Consider the following 20,705-nt stretch of genomic DNA (forward strand, 5'->3'; position numbering starts at 1 on the left):
ATTGGGTTGGTGAGGAGAGGTGCCTCCAGCTGTGGGTTCTTCACGCTGCCACCTGCCTGGGCTTTGTCTTTTTGTACTCTTTCAAGGTCAGGGGAGGCCTTCAATGCTAACAAGGAATAGGAGGGAGAAAGTTCCAGCTGAGCAGGAGCTGTGGCCAGTTCCATGACAATGGGACTGCCCACAGAGAGCAACGATCAAAGCACCATCAGAGGGACACCTGGGACAAGTGTAGGCGACCAGATAGAGGAGATGGATGCTCACCCCGAAACAGACTTCAAAGGAATGGCCATCACCTATCAACATACAAGGATACTAACTACACCTCACCAGTGCCAGGACTAGAGGAAAGCAAGGAGACTCTTCTCTCATGGTCATGCAGAGATGGACCTAGCATGGTGACAAATCTAAGCTTACCTTCTCACACATTTTTCTCCCTAGCCTCCTTGCTTGTGCCTTTCTACCCTTGGTCCCACCCATCACACACACACACACACACACAAAAATTCTGGACCAGGTTGAGCACTGGTGGCTCATGCCTGTAATCCTAGCTACTTGGGAGGCTGAGACTTGAAGAGCACAGTTTGAAGCTATCCCTGGAGTCTGTGAGTGTATGAGGAAGAGAAGAAGGTGATGTGAGAAATAAAACATGAGAGTACCTTGTCCCGAGGGGTCAAGGCCTCTGGGGCACCTCTATGATTCCTTCTCTAACTATGTTTGCAACTTATGAAAACCTAGAAATTAGAGTTCTTGCCTGATTGAAACCTCCTTGGTCCCCATTCAATCTGGGCCTAGGACTGTGCCTCTAAGAGAAACCCTTCTCTTTCCAACCACCTAATGCCTTGAACTGATTTTACTGTCTTCTCTTTCCTCTCTTAAGGCAAGTCTTTCCTGTCGGCTCTTGGGACTATGTAAATACATCTATGTTTTACTCATTTCAGCTCTATAGCGGTCTGAATCCTGGTGGGCAGACTACAGCCCAGGCATCCCTGGGGGGCCTGATGGCGGCAAGTCTTCCAGGTTTGAAGGTGCTGAGTGTCTGCACCCATTAGGATTCCATGCACAGTGCAGAGCATCTCACCTCCTTGATGAAATTACCCACTTACACAGATGCCTGTCTGCCTGGTGGCACGCTGGCAGAATTCCAAAAGGCCTATAACCTGCTCTGGGGGAGAGGGGGCAGTTTTCCAGGCAAGACACCAGGCCCTACCCACCATTCACATAGACTGGGGCCAACCAGAGCCCAAGCTCTTCCCAACCCAGGCTGGTATGGGAGATATACATACAGGACAGGGGGTGTGTCTTTTTCTCTCCTTTCCAGAGCACTCACACTCTGTTAGAGTGTGCCCCTGCCTTTCTGCTTGTCTGTCTGCTTGTCTGCTTGCTTAATCAATAAAGCTCTGCCAAGTTTTCTGAAAGAAAGAAAGAGAGAAAGAAAAGAAAGAAAGAAAGAAAGAAAGAAAGAAAGAAAGGAAGGAAGGAAGGAAGGAAGAAAGAAAGAAAGAAAGAAAGAAAAAGAAGAAAGGAAGGAAGGAAGGGAAAGAGAGAGAAAGAAAGAGAAAGGAAGAAAGAGAGAAAGAAAGAAAGAGAGCAAAAGAAAGAGAAAGGAAGAGAGAGAGAAAGAGAAAGAAAGGAAGAAAGAAAGAGAAAGAAAGGAGGGAGGGAGGGAGGAAGGAAGGAAGGAAGGAAGGAAGGAAGGTGAGGAAGAGAAGGAGAAGAGAGGCCTTGGTCTCTCCAGTACTTCCTGCCCCTAATCTCTCTTCCAGCAGCCCATTTCTGTTGGGATACAGAGAATGGAGGGGGTACCTAGCATCCACCCAAGTATTTCAACAGTCTATGGCTGACAATTTGTCTCAATACTCTTTGAGAGTTGAAGCTCAGTTGAGTGGCTCTTTGGCTATGTGCAGTGGCAGCTGGGTGTGTGGTTAGTTGTCTGGTCCTGTGCTGGGTTGGCTCATCCCAGACTGTTTGTACTGGGTGGGAGTGGCAGAAAGACTGGGTTCTTTAAGAGTTCTCTCTCCTTTCCATGTAGTCTTGGGTCTTGGCCACATGGCCTGACTTTTACCTGGCAGTTCAGGACCCCAAAAAGAAGAAATCAGGCTTACTCTGATGTGAGACAACATCATTTCTCTGGGTTTTGTTGTTATTGTTGTTGAATTGATTCACAGGCCATCCCAGATTCCTCATTGGAGGGGACCACACAAGGCCATGAATCCCAGGAAGCAGAGTCCATTAGGGGTCATGTCTGGCATTTTGACTCTCCCACTAACAAGGAAGAAATCTGTGGTGTTGACCAGAAGATCACACAGATCGTCTGAGGAGGAAGGACTTGCACAAATATTCAAATGCATATGCCATGCAACACACAGACCTGTATAGTCAGAACACACAAATGCTGAGATACTCCTTCATATACAGAAAAACATGGCATACACACACCCTCACATCCACACTGACATGCCGTGTGCACATGTGCTCACATGTGCGTGCACGCACGCCAATATCCTATGTTCTGAAATCCTCATCCAACCTCTGGATTATGGCCCTTGAAATAAGACAGGGATGACAAATCCATGGATACAGTTTACAGGTGGAAGAGAAAACACACTTTCCTGCTGGCTGGACAAGGGACAAGATGAACTCATGACGTGTTAGCATTCTATCACCCCAACCAAATGTCCTAAATAATGAAATTATGAAGAGAAGGGGGTTATTTATGGCACTTAGTGTTGGAAGCTTCAGTCCTTGATTGTTGGGCCCCACTGTCTTGGGCCTGCAGTAAGGCAACATGTCATGGAAGAGACAGCGGGAGGTGACTGGGCAAAATCTTCACTTTGAAGCAAGGAAGTGAAAGACAGACAGACAGTCCTCTTCGGGGGAATGCTCCCAATTACAAAGGACTTTCTACAAGGTTCTCAAAGATTCTATTACCTCCCAGTAACACAGACCAGGACCAAGCCTTTAGCATATGGCTGTGAGAAGACACTGACCTAAACCATGGTAAATGGGAATGGGGTGAGCATATGAAATATCTGCAATGTGAGTCATACTCAAGACTGAAAAGGAAACACCAAGCCATTGCCTAAGCAGGTGTAAAGCCCTGGACGTGGGGTTTAAATATCCATTTAATATACATGTTGGGGCTGGGAAGGTGGCTCAGTGGTAGAGCGCTTGCCTTGCATGCCTGAGACCCTGGGTTCGATTCCTCAGCACCACATAAGAAAAAAGAAAAAAGCCGGAAGTGGCACTACGGCTCAAGTGGTAGAGCGCTAGCCTTGAGCTGAAAAGCTGAGGGACAGCGCCCAGGCCCAGAGTTCAGGCCCCACGACTGGACCCCCCCCCAAAAAAAATAATATCCATGTGTGTTTGTTTAACAGAACACACATCTGTGACACCCATTCACATATAGGTTCTGGTTGGGCTCCTTGATTTTTATCGTAAAAATATCCCATCTACTCTGTCAACTGTCAAGATGTGAATATCTGAGAAAAACCTGCCTGGCAGGCTCTTTCCAGAGAACACAACCTCTCACTCTCTGCTGCCCTTGTTTATCAAAAAGTTTGCCAGAGTAATGATATTCACAGTGGGCTACCTGAATGTCAAAAATCCCATCCATTTTTTTCAGCTACTCTAAATTCTACCCTTGGATAAAATTCAGTGTGAATACCAGAAAGCCAGCTATGGAACTTGCACGTCTCACTTTCTTGCTGTCTTTGAGTTGTGATCCTTAGATCTTAGCCTCCTAATTAGCTAGAATTATAGGTGTGAGCCACCAGTGCCTAGATATCGCTAATGTCTTAATGCTAGCGCTCTACCACTTAAGCCAAAACATGTCTGGCTTTTTGATAGATTTGTGGAGATAAGAATCTCACATACTTTCCTCCTGAACTGGCTTCAAAACACAATTGTCAGATCTCAACCTTCTGAGAAGCTAGAATTACAAGCATGAGCTACCAGTGCCTGGCTTTTTGGGGTCTTTTTAAGATTTCCAGCTCTGTGTTGAAGTTCTCATTTTGTCTGTGCATTGTTTGTTTGTTTGTTTTATTTCCTTTAGTGGTCCATCTGTGTTCTCTTTGTAGCTTCTTAGGCTTCTTTAAGGTGATGACTTGGAATTCTTTGTTGAGTACTGTATAACTCTTTCCATTTCTTTAGGAACTATCACTTATACTTGATTTTGTTCTTTTGGGGGTGCCATGTGTCCCTAATCACTCATAATCCCTGAGGCCATGTATTCATTAGAAGTAAGCTCCTCTTGCAGTTTTTTGAGACCAACTTCAACAGGAAAAGTCTTTCACCATGCAGCCAGCCCAGAGATACCAGGTGGGCCACCTGGTAGGGTCTACAAGTAAGCTTGACATTGGAGTCCTCAAAAAGAGTGACCTGGTAACCTGAATCAGCATGTAGAGGATCTGGATCCTAGATCCACAGCTAGGATGGCAGGGGCAAGCCCTAAGGCAGACTCACTGAAAAGGACCAGTTGACTAAGACTGTAAAGGTAGCCCTGAAAGGACAGGAGCAAAGCTTAGATTTATATCCATAGGGGCCATCCTGTTGCTGGGCAGGTCTTGAATCTATGTGTGGGGGCTGAGCTGGCCTGATGCTGAGCTAAGCCTGGTGTCTAGATTCACAGCAATGGACCTCCATGGGAGCTGGTATGGAAGCTGAGCACATGGGCCCTGGGGCCTAGGACCACAGGGCCAGCCTGCTTCTAGGGCAAAGCTAGAGGAAGGGCCCAGGAGGAAGAACAGCAATTTTTTAATGAAATAGAAGAGATTAAAATCTCAAGATATATGGCATCCAGTAAAGGTTAATATATTGCTCTGTGACACTTTTGTTTCCGTCGTATATAGGAGTGTTTAACTAGAAAGAATATAAAATTAATTTCTCACTGTGAAATGTATGAGAAAAATAAAAGGAAACGCAGGGGCTGAAACTCAGTAAGCTAAAGGAAGGGGCTGAAACTCAGTAGGCTAAAGGAAGAATTGTGAAGCTGAGAGACTGGAAGAGGCAAAAAGAGGCAGGCCATGAGGAGCAGCCAGTGCAGTAGTAGAAAAGCTAGTGACCCGGTAACACCAGAGCTAAGAAGACAGGGTTTGCCCAGGCAGAGGATCCTAAGAAGGACAACACCAGGGCAAGAGATGAGCCCAGAGTGCATAATAAGCTGGACCAACGTAATAGCCACAGGGATGGGGACCAAAGTTTGATTGGAGAGGGTTTATAAAAACAAAAACAAAAAACAAACAGGATAGAAGGTGAAGAGGAAGCTTTTTTCTTTTTTTGGGGGGGGGTCCGGTCGCGGGGCCTGAACTCTGGGCCTGGGCGCTGTCCCTCAGCTCTTCAGCTCAAGGCTAGCTCTCTACTGCTTGAGCCACAGCGCCACTTCCGGCTTTTTTCCTTTTTGCTTATGTGGTGCTAAAGAATCGAACCCAGGGCCTCATGCATGCAAGGCAAGCACTCTACCACTGAGCCACATTCCCGGCCCAAGGAAGCTTTTTTTTTTGTCATGGGGTTTTAACTCAGGGCCTGGGCACGGTCCCTGAGTTTGCTAGCTCAAGGCTAGTACTCTTCCACTTTGAACCACAGTTCTGCTTCCAGTCTTCTGGTGGTTAACTGAAGATAGGAGTCTGACAAACCTTTTCCGCCCCGGGCTGGCTTTGAACCATTATTTTCAGACCTCAGCCTCCTGAGTAGCTAAGATTACGGGAGTGAGTCACAGGCGCCCAGCCTGAGGAAACTCCTTTCAACAAGTGTTGCCGTGCAAGGGAGCAAAATAAAATGGGGAAATATTGTAAGAGGGCTGGGGTCATGTGAGAGGTGCAAGTGACTCTCTCTGTTTGGCTCAGTTCTAGTCAGGGACACCTTCAGACCATCTCCCTACAAATCCAGGCTCCACCCTAGAGGGACGTGAGCAATTGGACAGGGTTGTCCTAACAACTCTGTCCTCCAGGCTGGGTACTCTCTTCAAGGACACAGAGGAGCACATTTCGTGGAGGAAAGGTAATGTTGGAAGAACAAGTCCTCACTTTAGAGTCAGGTAGGAGGCCAGGTCACTCACTGCCAGGTGACCTTGGGTGCTCACATGCCTCCTGTGACACTCAAGCCTTGTCAACTACGTTGCAGATTGTTCAGAGAGGTAACGTAGCAGTTTTCAGAGTGTATGCCATCCAGTTAAGTGTGCAGTCATCAAGTTCAGTGCACTGGCAACTCTGCTGGGACCATGGATGCAAGGGGCAGGTACATGGTATGCAAGACCCACCAGAAAAACTAAAAACCAGAAAAAACAATCTGCCAATCCCCACAATGGCAGAAGCTTTCACTCCTTAACTAGACCAGGTGCCTTCCCCTACACAACAAAACCTGGTTCTACTTAGCCTGGCACCCCAGCTCTTTCCAGTCTGGCCTTCAGCCTGGCAGCTTCGTATAATGACTAAGAGCCATTTTGAGTCATCAGACAGTCTTTCCCGCTACAGAATTCTCTGAGCCATAGGACAAGGCAGGGATAATAATCTCAGAGTAGGGGTTGGATGAAGGTCACGTAACATGGTGCATAAGATGCTGGGCACAGGGTCAGGTACAAAGACTGCGCTTATACATACATCCAACGTTTTGTTCTCAAACCACTTCTGCCACCACCATCTGCCTCTCCCAGAAACTCTGCTCCCCCTCACTCAAGCCTGCCAGCACTCTTGGAAATGCCATGCCTTTATTCCCACTTAGCCCTATCTCGTGGCAGGGGGTGGGGGAGGTGAGGGAGGGTGGGAAGTTGTCCCTCCTCCCACTTCTCTGCTCAGCAAGCTCCTACTCATTCTTTCAGACACATCCTAATGTTACTCTCTCTGCAAGTCTTCCCTGACTCGCCAGTCAAAATGAATCAGTCTCTTCAAGTGGCTTTTAAATTTTTCTTCTTCCATATAGGGCATTTTGATTTGTACTACAAGAAGTGATACAGCATGTGTGTATGTGTGTATCTGTGTATGTGTGTGTAAAAAGTACACATGTATACACTCACATACACTAGATTCTTGAAGAGCAAGAACTAGATCTTTATTTACCCTTAATGCTTTACATAAGAAAGGCATTCAGAAGATATACTGAAGCCAGGCTCTGGTGGCATGCCTGAAGTCTTAGCTACTCAGGAGGCTGAGATCTGAAAATTACACTTCAAAGACAGCCTGGGAAGGAAAGTACTATCTCCAATTAGCCACCAAAAATCTAGAAGTGGAGCTGTGGCTCAAGTGGTAGAGAACCAATCTTGAGCAAAAAAGCTAAGGGACAGATCCCAGGGCCTGAGCTCTAGCCCCAGTAACAGCATAAAAAGAGGCAGAAGAGAAGGAGAAAGGAGGAGGAGGGAGGAGGACACATTATTGAAAAAGTATGTGAAGATGGATGGAAGGATGGATGGATGAACAGATGGATGGATGGATAGACAGATGGATGGATAGATGGATGGATGGATGGATGGATGGATAGATGGACGGATGGACAGACGGACAGATGGATGGATGGATGGGTGGATGGATGGATGGATGGATGGATGGATGGATGGATGGATGGATGGATGGATGGATGGATGGCTAGGTAGGCATTGGGCCATTTTCTTGTCCACTTCAACCCAGACATCAACCAAGCTCCTTGAATATGTCAGACTGCACAAAAACCCAGACAACAACTCAAGAGAACAGTTAGCACCAACCACACAGCTCCTCTGGATAGGGGAGACACCATGGACTTAGAAACCTGGGATAGAGAATTTGGAGCATCCCCAGAGCCAGAGAAAAACCACTCAGGGAGAGCCAGGCTCCGCACCAACCTGCAAGGAGCCTCAATGAGAGAAAATGATTTAATTATCAGAGTGTCACCAAACAAATTGTACGCCTCATTTTGGGATACTTAATGCTTATGGTAATTAACATTACGAAGAATTTTTTTCTTCTTCTTTCTGCTGTTTATATTTAGTTTAGCCACTCACAATCGAGCTAAAATTATTTCAACTAATTTTAGGTGTTCTCTTCCCACTGCCCCTGCGTTTCTTCCCCCAAATGCAATTTTGAACTTCAGAGAGAAGCAAATGCAGGACAAATTGGAATCAATGTTGTCTTTGTCTTGCCTAATAAGTGGCTGCCACACAGAGGAATGCAGAGCTGCTAATTGGCCGATCTCAATGGAAAAGAGACAAAGGTGGTGGGAATGCTGGGGGATTAATTACAGGGCCAGCTTCTGGGCCCTGGCTTCTGCTACTCCTGCCTTACACAGGGCAAGGGTGGGCTTCCCCACCCGCCTTCAGACAGGCCACACACCCAGCACATATGAGGGTTAAGGGAGAGAGGAAGGTAAGGGTCACCATAAGGGGATCAGGGTGTGTGGTGGAGGTGGCGAGTATGGGGGTGGGTACCCAGTATGCACCTGCTTAGGAGGGAGGTGTGCCTGTCTCCTTGATGGAGAAGTAAACTGAGGTTCAGAATGGGGCATCTTTAAGGTGGGTAAGCAGAACTCCAAAAAAGCATCAACAGTGCCCTCAAGCACTTCCAATTTTTCCCTGGAGAGGACCTAGGAGCTATCCACCAGCCAGGTTCTCACCACTGACCACAAACAGTTCTGCTGCCCTGAGACAGTCTTCCAGCCTTCCCTCCTGGGCATGGAGTCCTGGGCCATCACATAGCCTCCTTCAGCTATCCTGGATATCAAGTATCCTGCAGAGGGAGGTGGACATCCTCTAAGACCTCCATGCCCACATGGTGATGCTAGCAAGCACCAAGGCATTGCCAACTGGATGCAGAAGGTGGCACCCAGCATCATGGAGACCAAAATGGCTTCTGCCCTAGCACAAGTACTCCACACAGATTTGCAGCTTGGTCCCAGATTTGCCGTCTGAGCAGGCAGGCATTTTACAAGTCTGCCCCCCCCCCACTGTCTACTGCAAAGGCTTCTGGGTAGATTGCTACTGTGCATGTTGCCCTTCTCTAAACACAGCTTGACGCAGGCAGAAACCAAGCTGAAGCTGGCATGGCTCTATGTTTTGGTTTGGCCTGTTTCATTTGAGGTTTTTAAACCTGCAGTGTTCTGGGCACCAATAGCTCATGTCTATCATCCTAGCTTCTTGGGAGGCTGAGATCTGAGGATCTCAGTTCAAAGCCAACCTGGGCAGAAAAGTCTACAAGGCTCTTATCTCCAATTAAGCAACAAAAAGTCAGAAGTGGAGCTGTAGTTTAAGTGGTAGTATACCAGCCTTGAGCACAAAAACTCAAAAACAGTGCCCAGGCTCTGAATTCAAGCCCCAGGACCACCCCCACCCCCACCTCCCCCCCCTCCCCCCCCCCCCCCCCCCCCCAGCCACAAAAACCTCACAGGGCAAAGGTGACAGCAATTTATTGAAGGGATTATCTTCAAGCCTGTACAATGCAACGGAAGACTTCACGTGTTGCATTTTATATTAATAGTTACCCCCAATACCTGTGTTGTTACAGGAAGTCCCTCTGCCTCAAGCTTCCATAAGCAGGCTGCCTGCCATGGTACAGAGGAGAGACTATCATTTTTATGTATATTACCTAAGACAAATTATTCCATGTTTTTGTCTTCATGTTTTTAATGTTGTGTATTAGGGCCCCCTTTTTTTCTCCCCATTTAAGATAAATGGAGGCATTTCATCTTCCTAGGAGATGGGGCAATCAGGGCTGACTTGAAACCAGATTGATAAAAGCATGTGTCTTCATTGAACGTGGTGGTACAGGCCTGTAATGTCAGCACTGAAGGGAGAGAGGATGCTCCAGAAGAGAACTGAGCGTTGGAGACCAGCCTGGACTCCATAGTCAGACTCTACCTCAAAATAACACAAAAACCCAAGCAAACAAAAAAAGAGCAAGGAAGGAAGGAAGGGGAAAGGAAGGGAGGGAGGGAGGGCAACAAAAGAATGAGCTACTGCTCCAAGCTGTGATCTAACTTATGCTGTTCCTGATTTTTGAGCCTCCACAGGGTGCCCTTCCCGGAGGAGGTCGGCACAAAGCCCTGGTTCAGTGGGCCACATACAGCCACGGGGAGAATCTCAGGGGAGCCTGCTGAGAAGAAGAGGATTTGTATTCTGTCCTGATTCATCTCAGGCCCTGGACCTAGGAGAGTTCTGCACACCAAACACACTTCCCCTGGCTGCCACCACTCCACCCAGGGCCACAGAAAAATATCAGCATTGATTTCCAAGCCATTTCCTTTGCTTTGTCCTCTGGGCTTCCAAGATCTCCTGGAGCAACAAGGCAGTGTCTGTGGTCTCCCTTTCCCAGAGCAGAAATCAGGAGGACAACCATCAGGGGTTTGGCCTAGTTGTGTTCAGATATTAGATTGGTTCAGTCAGTAGCCAGGCCCAGTTACCTTTCCCTCCACTAGAGAGAAAGCATTAGTGGATAAATCAGTTGCATTTGGGGAGGGTCCTGGGGACTGAGTGTATTGTTCTTCTTCTCAGTACTTGAAGGTACAGATAGGCAAACTGAGGCCCTAGGGAATCAGATGAAAGTACAGAATCCAGAGGAAGAGCAGGAAATGTCCATGTAGGTCTGTCTCGCTGTGTAAGCCTGTACTGCTTAGTATCTACTGTATGAGGGTGAGGGGAGGAAGGAGTTCAGTCCCAGGGAACTTTCTAGAATATCTTTCTTTTGTCTGAACAGCCACCTCCTTGTTTTCCCTCATGCCCTGACCTCTGGGCTCAACTCCACACTTTGCAAGCAAAAGAGAAATCTCAAATATTAATGCTCGTAGCTAATGCTCTTTGGTAAAGATAATTTCAGCGTGTTAAGATATTAATGTTCATTTGACTGGTATCCTTTCTCAGCATTTCTGAGTAAACACATCTATTTAGGACTGATTGATTTTTATAATTGTGCTATTTTAACCTAAAGTAGGACACTGTGAGTCACTTATTCAAAAGGAGAAATGGTTCGGCTGTGTGTGTGTGTGTGTGTGTGTGTGTTAATTTTTTTTTCTTTTGTGCTTAACTTGAGAAGAATATTTGAAATTCAAATAATGAGGTATTCATACTGAATTTGCCTTCCTTATGCATAAGGTAAAAATAAAATAACAAATACAGTAGTAGCAGTCAGGCACTGGTTGCTTATCGCTATAATCCTAGCTGCTTAAGAAGCTGAGATCTGAGGATCACAGTTCAAAGCCAGTCCAGCCAGAGAAGTCTGTGAGATTCTTAACTCTAATTAACCAGCAAAAAGACAGAAGTGGAGCTGTGGCTCAAATACAGAGCTCCAGTCTTGAGAGAGAAAACAATAACAACAAAAAAATAAGAACTAAAGGACAGTGTCGAGGCCCTGAGTTCAAGCACCCAGGACTGGTACCAAATAAAAGATCAGATCATTCTGTTCCTCCAGTATATAGTGTTAACCTTCATTTCCACGTTTACCTCCAAAATTTAAATAGAGTAACATTTAAGGGAATTACCTCAATTCTTCAGTACATTTGCAAATCAATTAGGAGAAGCCAAATGATACTCCTGCTTTTTACTGGGAAGCCTATCTTCTTTCCTCCCAGCCCACAGGAACCGCAGCCCACAGCTGCCTGGTAAACAAAGACCAGCTGTCACCTCTAGAAGCTGGCTTGACAGTGCACTGATCATCTGCCTGCCACTGAACCCACCCCTTTCCCAGGCAGCTTGGCTTACCTGCAGGAGCTGGGCCTCCTGTGGGGCGCTAATGGTACCCCAAAAGCACACACTATCTTTGCAGCCAGACAGAGACCAGCCTGTGTCTTGGGACTATGTGACCCTAGGCAAATCGCATCCCTTCTCTGAATTGCACGTGTGTGTGTGTGTGTGTGTGTGTGTGTGTGTGCGTGTGTGTGTGTGTGTGTGTGTGTGTGTGCCAGTTCTCAGGGCCTGGGTGCTATCTCTTAGCTTTTTCAGCTTAAGACTGGTGCTCTACTACTTTAGCTACAGCTCCACTGGCTCTTTACTAGTTAACCAGAAATAAAAGTCTCATAGACTTTCCTTTCCTGTGCTGGCTTTGAACCTTGATCCTCAGCTCTCAGCCTCTTGAGAAGTGAGCATTATAGGCATGAGCCGCCTGTCTCACTTTCTTTGGCTGCAAGGTAGAAGCAGTAAGGTGTCCATCTGCGTTGTCCTGAGAACATGATGATGTGATCTTAGCTACAGGAATGAACCCCAAAATGGCCTCCTTTCCAGGGGAGCTCACTCTCTAGGCGTCTTGGGAAGGGAAGTCTAGAGAGCCTTCACCTTGTTCCATAGCTCGTCTGCATCTTCCTTTCTGTGCCCTGCGCTGAGAGGCCTTGGGGACTCCTACAGCATTCTGTTGCATGTGACCGCAGGACCTCTGGAGGCGCTGGAGGGAATGTATACTGAGTACCCACTCTGTGTAGTAATCCCAGGTTGATCAGTCATCTAACTGAAGTTGCTAGCCACTCTGCCCAGGACTTTCATGGGACCTGGTGACTTCCTCCGTGTTGGCCCAGAATAAGTAGCAGCTCAGCTATCACCAGCCCCTGGATGCCAAGTGCTTCCAAGGGTCCTGTCCGCTGCCCACACATTTACAAATGGTCCTAAAACAAGTCCCATTTACCTTATCCTACACAAGAAGCTATCCATTCCCTACCAGGACCTTGATGGAGTTTCTCCTTTCTTTTGTCTCATTCCTCTAGTACTTACATGATGGGGAAGGAAGTCCCAAGAGAACTGGAGGTTAAAAAATGCCATCTTCTCCAAGAAGCCCCACCAGACTAGAGCAATGGCATCTCCCTCCTCTCCTGATTCCCTGGGAATTATAGGAGTCTTACCTGCTGCTTTGTATTGTGATTAAAGTATATCCACAATGCTACAGAAACAAATGGTGATGTCTCTTTGCAAATTTTCTATTCTAATGAAACAGAATTGCTGACTTTCTTGAGGCCAGGCCCCCGGTGCACAGGTCTGATCACTTGAAGTGTCCTCAACTCCTCCATAAAAATACAGCCACTCCAGAGCCTGGCCTACATCCTGGTCTGCAGCTGCTGACTGGTGGGGGGGGGGGAGATAATTCTGATATTCCTTGTCTTCCTTTGTTTCCATCTAAATTGAGCTCCTGCAGGAGAACAGAGCAGGTCAGTAGACTCCACAGGCCCCAGGGGACTCCTAGACTCCAGGGAGAGATGGGAACTGACTTAGCATTTGTTTTATGGAGACTGCAGCCATGTCCTAAGCAATGAAATGCTCTGTCTTTGATAAGGAGACAGCTTCAGGGAAAAGTCTAAACTCCAGGTATGCTGTGGGAAAATGGGGTAAGCTTAAGAGGTGAAGTCACAGGTTGCAGCAGCAGAGCCCTGGGAGACCACAGAGAAGAAGAAGGAGGAGAGAGAAGGACAGAGCAAGATGGATGAGCACCAGGTCCAGTTTGCATTGCTCATATTAAGCACCAGCAGGTCAGATTCCATGCCAAGGTCTTTGTACACATTCCTGCCAAGGGAGGTGGGTAGCTTAAGGGTGATGGACTCTTCCAGCTCCACAAGCGCCCAGGCCTGGCTCCAGCTTCTCCTCCCAGAGGCTGGGGGTAAAGAGTAAGGAAAGCATTCAGTAGCAAGACGCGCCCATCAGAGTCCTTGGAGGCATGTCTGTGCCAGCCTTCCATCTTCAGTGGTCTGGAGGGCTTGGCTCAGCCCCCTTCTGCCAGCCTCCCTTCTTGCAGTGTTGATCCCCAGGGTACAGCATGGACAGGGGCCTATCTCCACAGGCAGGTCCCAGCCAGGTGTGCAATGCTGTGCTAAGCAGCCTGCCAGCCCGACAGATGGCAAAGCGGAATCGTCATCCATCACCACTGTAAGTGGCCAGCTCCCCTCCTGGTGCCCAAGACAAATGGCTTCTCTCCTCCCTCCCCTCCCAGTGTCTTCACCCATTACTGCTGCCTGGTAGCTGGGTGGAGCCATTTACTGGGCCAGTCTTGAGTGCACAGTTGGGAGGGGGGCAGGGAAGCAGGGAGTATGCCAGCCTTGGGGAGAGGGTGGAGGAGGTGCTGGTGCGCACACATGTGTGTGCATACACAATCTCATTTGCCCAGAGCACCCTGGTGGGCCCCATCTTCACAAAGCAGACTTATGCTTGCCTCTCCACCTTGGCCTGTCTGTTTCAGAGATGGCTTTTGTTCCTCCACTAGAGATGATCAGACAGCCCAAGGCTTCTGGGACAGGCTAGATATCAGCAACTGTGTCCATTTATCCACATGTTTAGGCCATATGGCAGGATATAAACAGACTGAGTGTCAATCAAATGCAGGTCATGTGCCAGGCCTCTTGGCAAGCCATTGGGTCAGAACACGGTCACACCATATATAAGGCCACACGTTAAGATATGGCTAAGACCACCTGTCAAGCTGGGAGTCCCCACCTGATATCCAGAATTGAAAGCCAGCCAATGGAGCCAATAAGTCACTTGAAATCTCTGTCCAAGAGCTTTCTCCTCAAGAGAAGCGCAAGCACTGTGTCATGCAGTACTGTCAGAGCCCTGAGTTGAAGACTCAGGCTTTTAAAGCCTTCCTGTGGGGGGGGGGGTTCCATGCCAGCCAGGCACTACCTAGAGGATTCTTGGAGAGCCCCTAGCTCTACAGGACAGCTAGGGTGGTGGGGATGGGTCAGGACAGCAGCAAAGCCTAACTTTGGAGGCCCTAGTGAGGAGTTTGGGGGCCAGAGGAGTTGAACTTGCAGCCAGGCTACTCAGGAGGCTGTGATCTGAGGATGGGAGGTTCAAAGCCAGCCTGGGCAGAAAAGCCTGTGAAACTTTTATCTCTGATTAACCAACAAAAAGCTGGAAGTAGAGCTGCAGCTCAAGTGGTAGAGCACCAGCCTTGAGTGGAAAAGCTAAGGGACAACACCCAGGGCCTGAATTCAAATCCCAGCAGTAGCACAAAAGAAAAAGAGAGGGGAGGAAGGGAGGGAGGGACAGAGGGAGGAAAGGAAGGAAGGCAGGCAGGCAGGAAGGAAGGAAGGCAGGAAGGAAGGAAGGAAGGAAGGGAGGAAGGGAGGGAGGGAGGGAAGGAGGACTTGCTAAATAGAGATTCTCAGACTCTAATGTTTCCACTTATAACGTTTTTGGGACCAGTAAGGATTTACAAGGAAGAAGAGTGCAGGTACTTCAGCTAATGGCTAGCACTGTCACTGAGCTCCACCCCCAGCCCAAGGCAATCTCTAAACCAGAATAAACCTAACATCTAGCCCATGTTTTCCAATGCTGGAGACAAGCTGAGGTCAATCTGGCTTTATCTCTCCCTCATATCCCAGAGAACAGGCAAATGCCTAACAAAACAGGGAATGGCAGATTCCTTTCCCCACAGCTTTGTCTATGGGTTCCCATGCATGAGCCAAGAGAGTTTGGTGACCAAAGCTGTGGAGGAGAGAGACCCATTCTGTTCTGTCCTACTCAGAAAGAAAGCTCAGAAGAGGAAAGTGTAAGGTCTGAGCAGGGACATCTCCCTCCCTCTTAGCTAAGTTTCTGCCCAGTATCTGTTACCTAGGTAACTGGCAGACCTGGAAGCAGTCACCTTCCCCTCCTGCTAGGTCACATCCTGGGCCACCTCTGGTCACATGCCTCCCATGTGACCTTAGGAGGGTCCCAGACACTGAGGTCACATCCGGATCCAATGTGGCCACACCTCTTCCTGTCCCTGGCCTAGATAAGTTCTGGCCCAGGGGTGGGTCACCCCCCTTTTTCCTTTTTCAGCCATGCCTCTCCACCATGCATGGGGCGGGGGGCAGCAGTTCGATAAGTAAACTTCTTTTCCTGCCTGTATAGTGCGCGGTGTTCTCCTCATCGGCTATCTAATGAAACCTACCTATTTAATATACCTTACAGAAAGGAGGTCGATAAAATATGTCATGAAATCGTACCAGAAAATGAGAGAGAAGAACTCCTGGGTTCCCAAGGTGCATCTATAAGAGCAGCAGTGTTGTCAGAAGGAACAGAGAAGAGCCTCATAGCAACTCCCTCTGGGGTCCCTCTGCCCCTCTACCTCACCCTCAGCCCAAGCCCAGAGTCATTTCCCAAACTTATGTGTTTACTTCTGGAAGAGAAGTGCTACTTTGTGGTTTTCCAAGACAAAGCAATTGGTAATTTTCGCACACTCTCAGAGCAGGTGACAGCTTGCTTACAACACCTAATTCATCCCCAGCGTGGCTTGGAGTTTCGCTTTAACACATGCACCAATAACACATCACAATAAGGTTAGATACAGACACTCCCTCCTTTCACCCCACACAAGGCTTTTTCTGGATCCAGCCATCCAAGAAGGAGCCACGCCAAACAGACACCTCCAGCGAGGGCCTTGGAAACCAGCAGTAGGAAAAGCTCCCTGTGTAATTTCCTCTTGGACCACGTACCACCTCCTCACCCCCTCCTCAACTTAATTGCAGGAAGAATTGTTATGCTAATTAGCATTATTCACCGAGTTAACAGAGCGCGGGCTCTAAATTTAGCTTTGCCTGCTGCAAAGGGTTCTGGATACTTTGGGAGTTGGCAAAGCCGCTGGTGAGGAAGGATGGAGAGAAATCTCTGGTATAGGGCTGCCTGGTGAGGCTGCAGGAGAGAGGTGGGCAGGGGAACAGGGGTCCATAACCCCACCCCTACCCCCTCCCATCCTGCCATGAAAGCCTGTGTGAAACTTGCTCCCGGTGGGGAGCGGTGTAGAAAAAGGGAAGGGACATGCACATGCCCCCTTTGCACAGGATGCCCAGGCTATGATGGGGACTCCAGTTTGAAGGCGCAGCTCTGGCTTTGGTGTCACACTACCCTGGGGGTCAGGCCTGCCTGGCTTATGGACTCAGAAAGTGGAATGTCCTCAGGAAAGTTCCTTTGCCTATCTGGGCTCAGAGTCTTTGCTAATATTGGGCATCAGAGCAGTTAATTTGCAGGGTTGAAAGTGATGGTGTATTAAAAAAAAAACAAAAACACAGAGCAGGTCCTTGATCTGAAGGCCAGGGACAGAGAAAGGGGAAAAGACAATGCTCCCTCCTCTGCCTGGAGGCCCTGGGAAAGCAAGACAAGCCCTGACAGAAGCAATGCCCTTGGAGACCCTGGAGAAGATCCCAGCAGGGGTGACAGGTGCCTCCCCCTGGAAAGGAGACAGTGACCAGGCAGTGAACAGCTGAGATTGACCAGAGGATATAAAACGGGAGACCCAGGAGCCAGCACCACATGGGGCTGCCCATTTCATTCTCTTTCACTTCCTCCTCCTCCTCTTCCTTCTCCTTGCCCTGGTAGAAAATGGACAAGACCCCATGTGGCAAAAAGGCAACCCAGCCAGGGGTCCTAGGTGGGGGCTTATACTAACTTACTAGAAGCTAAGAGACTTTCCTCAGTTTCCCAGACATCTTACTCTCACTTTCAAATAAGCTTTGTCTCTGTTCCCACTTTTCCTACCCCACAATTCTTTATTTGATGGAGAAAAGAATGGACTCAAAACTCAAAGGTAACAGTAATCAATAGATGGGATGAGGAGCAGAAAGAAGAAAAAGGAGAGGAGGAAGAAAAAGGGAAGAAGAAAGGAGGAAGAGGAAGAAGAGAGGAGAAGGAGGGAGAAAGGAGGAAGAGGAGAAAAAGCAAGAAGAGGAGGAAAACAGGAGAAAGAAAGGAGGAGGAAGAAAGGAGGGGGAAGAGAAGGAAGAGAGGAGGAAGGAGAAAGGAGGAGGAGGAGGAGGAGGAAGGCACAGCTCTTCCCCATCACCACCAGCCTGAGAGGAAGGAATTGCTAGTCTTCTTTCATGAACAAGGAAACTAGAGCTCAGAGATCTCAGGGAACCTGGCCAGGGTCAGAGAGTCTCACAAAGCTGAGACCTGTCCCTAAACCTGTGTGGCTGAAACAACTGCCAGTCACCCCCACTGTCCCTGGGTCCTACTGAAATCCCAAGGAAGGCTTAAGCACCAGGGTCTGGTCCCCAGCAGTCTTTGTACTTAGCAAAGCTAAACAGGTACAGAGCAGCCCCTGCTGTGCAGGTCTGTGACCTGCCTCCCCTCCACCCCCACCCCCCCAGACACAGCCCCAGAGTTACCGCAGTCAGGAGACTCAGGCTCCCGTCCCTGCTCCGATCTTCCTTGCTATGAGCCTAAGCAAGTCTCTGGGTTTCTCTGAACCTCTGTATGCTCATGTCTCAACAGAAGAATATTCTTCCCTAGCAGGCTGCTGATGCAGATTAAACAAGATAATGTGATGTTGCTGATGAAGCCGCGAAGTGTCACACAAGCGAGATGAATTACTACTGTTATCTCTGAGTGTGGTTCCAGGTGTACAGCTGGAGGAGAAACTTCCAGCATCCATCCTCCATTCCTCTCATTCTCACTCCATTCTCTAGGCTGACAACTTAACTCTCAAAGCACCATCTCTGGTCCAATTCTGTGTCTCAAGCTCTAGACCCAACTCCCTGGTCCCTCCCAGACAACATGGTCCAGGGCATCCCCTGGCTCTATTGCCTGATCTGAACTCACCATCCCCCTTGAACCATCTTCACAAATGATGCCAACTTGTGCCCACAGCCATACTTAGAAACTTGTGAGTAATTTGGCGGCGATTCATCCCAGGCATTGAAGTTGGCCATGAAGTACTCTCAACTCCACATCCTAAATAGCCCGTGATTCCAAACACTGCTTCTTGGCTCTTAATGTCATCCAGTCCCCCAAATATAGCCATCCTGGGTGCCTCTGTCCCCCAGCTGCATGAGGGGAGAGGGAAAGGTGAGCATTCCAAGGGTGTTCACCTGGATGCACAGGACGGAGGCATCCCTGGCTGGAACCCCACTTTGTGTCCAGTCCTGTGCTCTGCCCTTAACAATCACTACCTTGTCTACCCTTCACGACATTCTCTGAGGCTGAGCCTCTTACTCTGAGGGGAGGCAGAATAATGAGCCCCAGATGCAGCCATGTCCCAACCCCGGAAAATGTTACCCTACCTGGCAACAAGAGACACCGTTAAGGATCCTGAGATGAGGATGAGGAAGTGACTCCAATTATATGGGTTCTATGTTTTCACAGGGTCCTTATGAAGGGAAGGCAGGAGGGTCAGAGTCAGAGGAAGAGATGTGATAACTGAAGAAATGATTGGGGCCTAGTGCCCATGCCTCAAGCTTGTTGTAATCCTTGTACTCAGGAGGCTGAGATCTGAGGATTGAGGTTCAAAGCCACCCCAGGAAGGGAAGTCTGTGAGACTCTGAATCTCCAATTAGCCACCAGAAAACCAGAAGTAGCACTGTGTCTCCAAGTGGCAGATCACTAGCCTTGAACAAAAAAGTTTAGGGACAGTGCCCAGGCCCTGAATTCAAGCCCTATGACAGAAAAAGAAACAGAAGGAGGAGGAAGAGGAGGAGGAGGAAGAGGAGAGGGAAGAAAGAGAAGGGAGAGGAGGAAGAGAAGGAGGAGGAAGAGGAAGAGGAGGAGGAGGAGGAAGAGGAAGAGGAGGAGGAAGAAGAGAGGGAAGAAAGAGAAGGGAGAGGAGGAAGAGAAGGAGGAGGGAGAGGAAGAGTAGGAGGAGGAAGAAGAAGAAGAGGAGGAGGAGGAAGAGGAGAAGGAAGAGGAGGAGGAAGAGAAGTGAGACTTATAAAAAGTGAAGATAATAAATCTATGTGTCAGCTAAGCCCCTAAGTCTGCTAACAAATACACATCATCTCCTTTTCACAGAGAGGGAACTGGGACACAGAGACTCATGGTCTGCCCAGCGTTTAACAGTGAATAAGTGTGCCCTGACACCAAAGTCCTGAATTGGAAATCTCATGAAGAGGAAGATGGAGACAACTAGTCTGCTTGGAAACCTGGGATGAGTTCCCCATCATTGGAGGTGTTCAAGAGACTGGACAATTATTTACCCAAGTGTTATAAGATTTTTTTTCCTATCAGGATGTGTTTACTCCAGAATGGTGGTTTTCAAATCACTTAGTAGCAGAATTTTATCAGAAGATAATTCTTTAGTTTACTGAATCCTTAATTAACATAATATAGATTTAAAAAAGGAACTCCCAGTTCTGAGTCCCAGATATGAGTCTGCCCTGCCCTTCAATCCACTCCTTCCCCCAATCCCCAACATCCCCCACCCCTGTCCAGGGGCTTCTGCAGCCCACCTGGTTAATGGAAAGCACTTCCTGGCAGCTTTCTAAGGTTCTTCCAAATCTGAGGTCCCTGGAACCTGAGAATCTCCTGGGAACCCCCTGAGAGGAGGTGGAGGCAGGAAAGGTTTAAGAGCCAGTCCAAGTCACTTCTAACGATTTTTAGTTACTTAATTCTCCTAGAGCCTTGACAGGTCCCCATAACTTAGGGTTTATTTGCTTTCTCTTGAATGTCACATATAATTCTTGTCGAAATGTTTATTTGCCTAATGCAACTTTTAGTGCCTGGGTAATTTATTCTCCCTATTTGTCAGCCAAGATGAAGGAAGACTACTTTTAGCCTTTGCCTCCATTATGGAAAGGAATACAGTGGATCCCCATCTCCGTCACAGCAGGGGGGCCTTTGGCTGTACACACCTCTCCCAGAGATAAGCAAAGCCCATTGGGCTCCACTTCCACCTCCTGCCCCTCCCACCCAGGCTGCAGGCTCAAATCCATCCAGATACTGCAATGCTATTTTCTTCCAAAAGAGCAGCCAATGAAGAGGAGAATTGTATCTTTGCGCACCCCTGGGAAGAGACAAAAATCAATTCTCTGGATGCAGTGTTGTTTCCAAATCAAATCAATTCCATGAGTTGTGAAAGGATTCAATTCAA

Source organism: Dipodomys ordii, unplaced genomic scaffold (genome assembly GCF_000151885.1).
Source record: "Dipodomys ordii isolate 6190 unplaced genomic scaffold, Dord_2.0 Scaffold181, whole genome shotgun sequence".
Taxonomy (NCBI): domain Eukaryota; kingdom Metazoa; phylum Chordata; class Mammalia; order Rodentia; family Heteromyidae; genus Dipodomys; species Dipodomys ordii.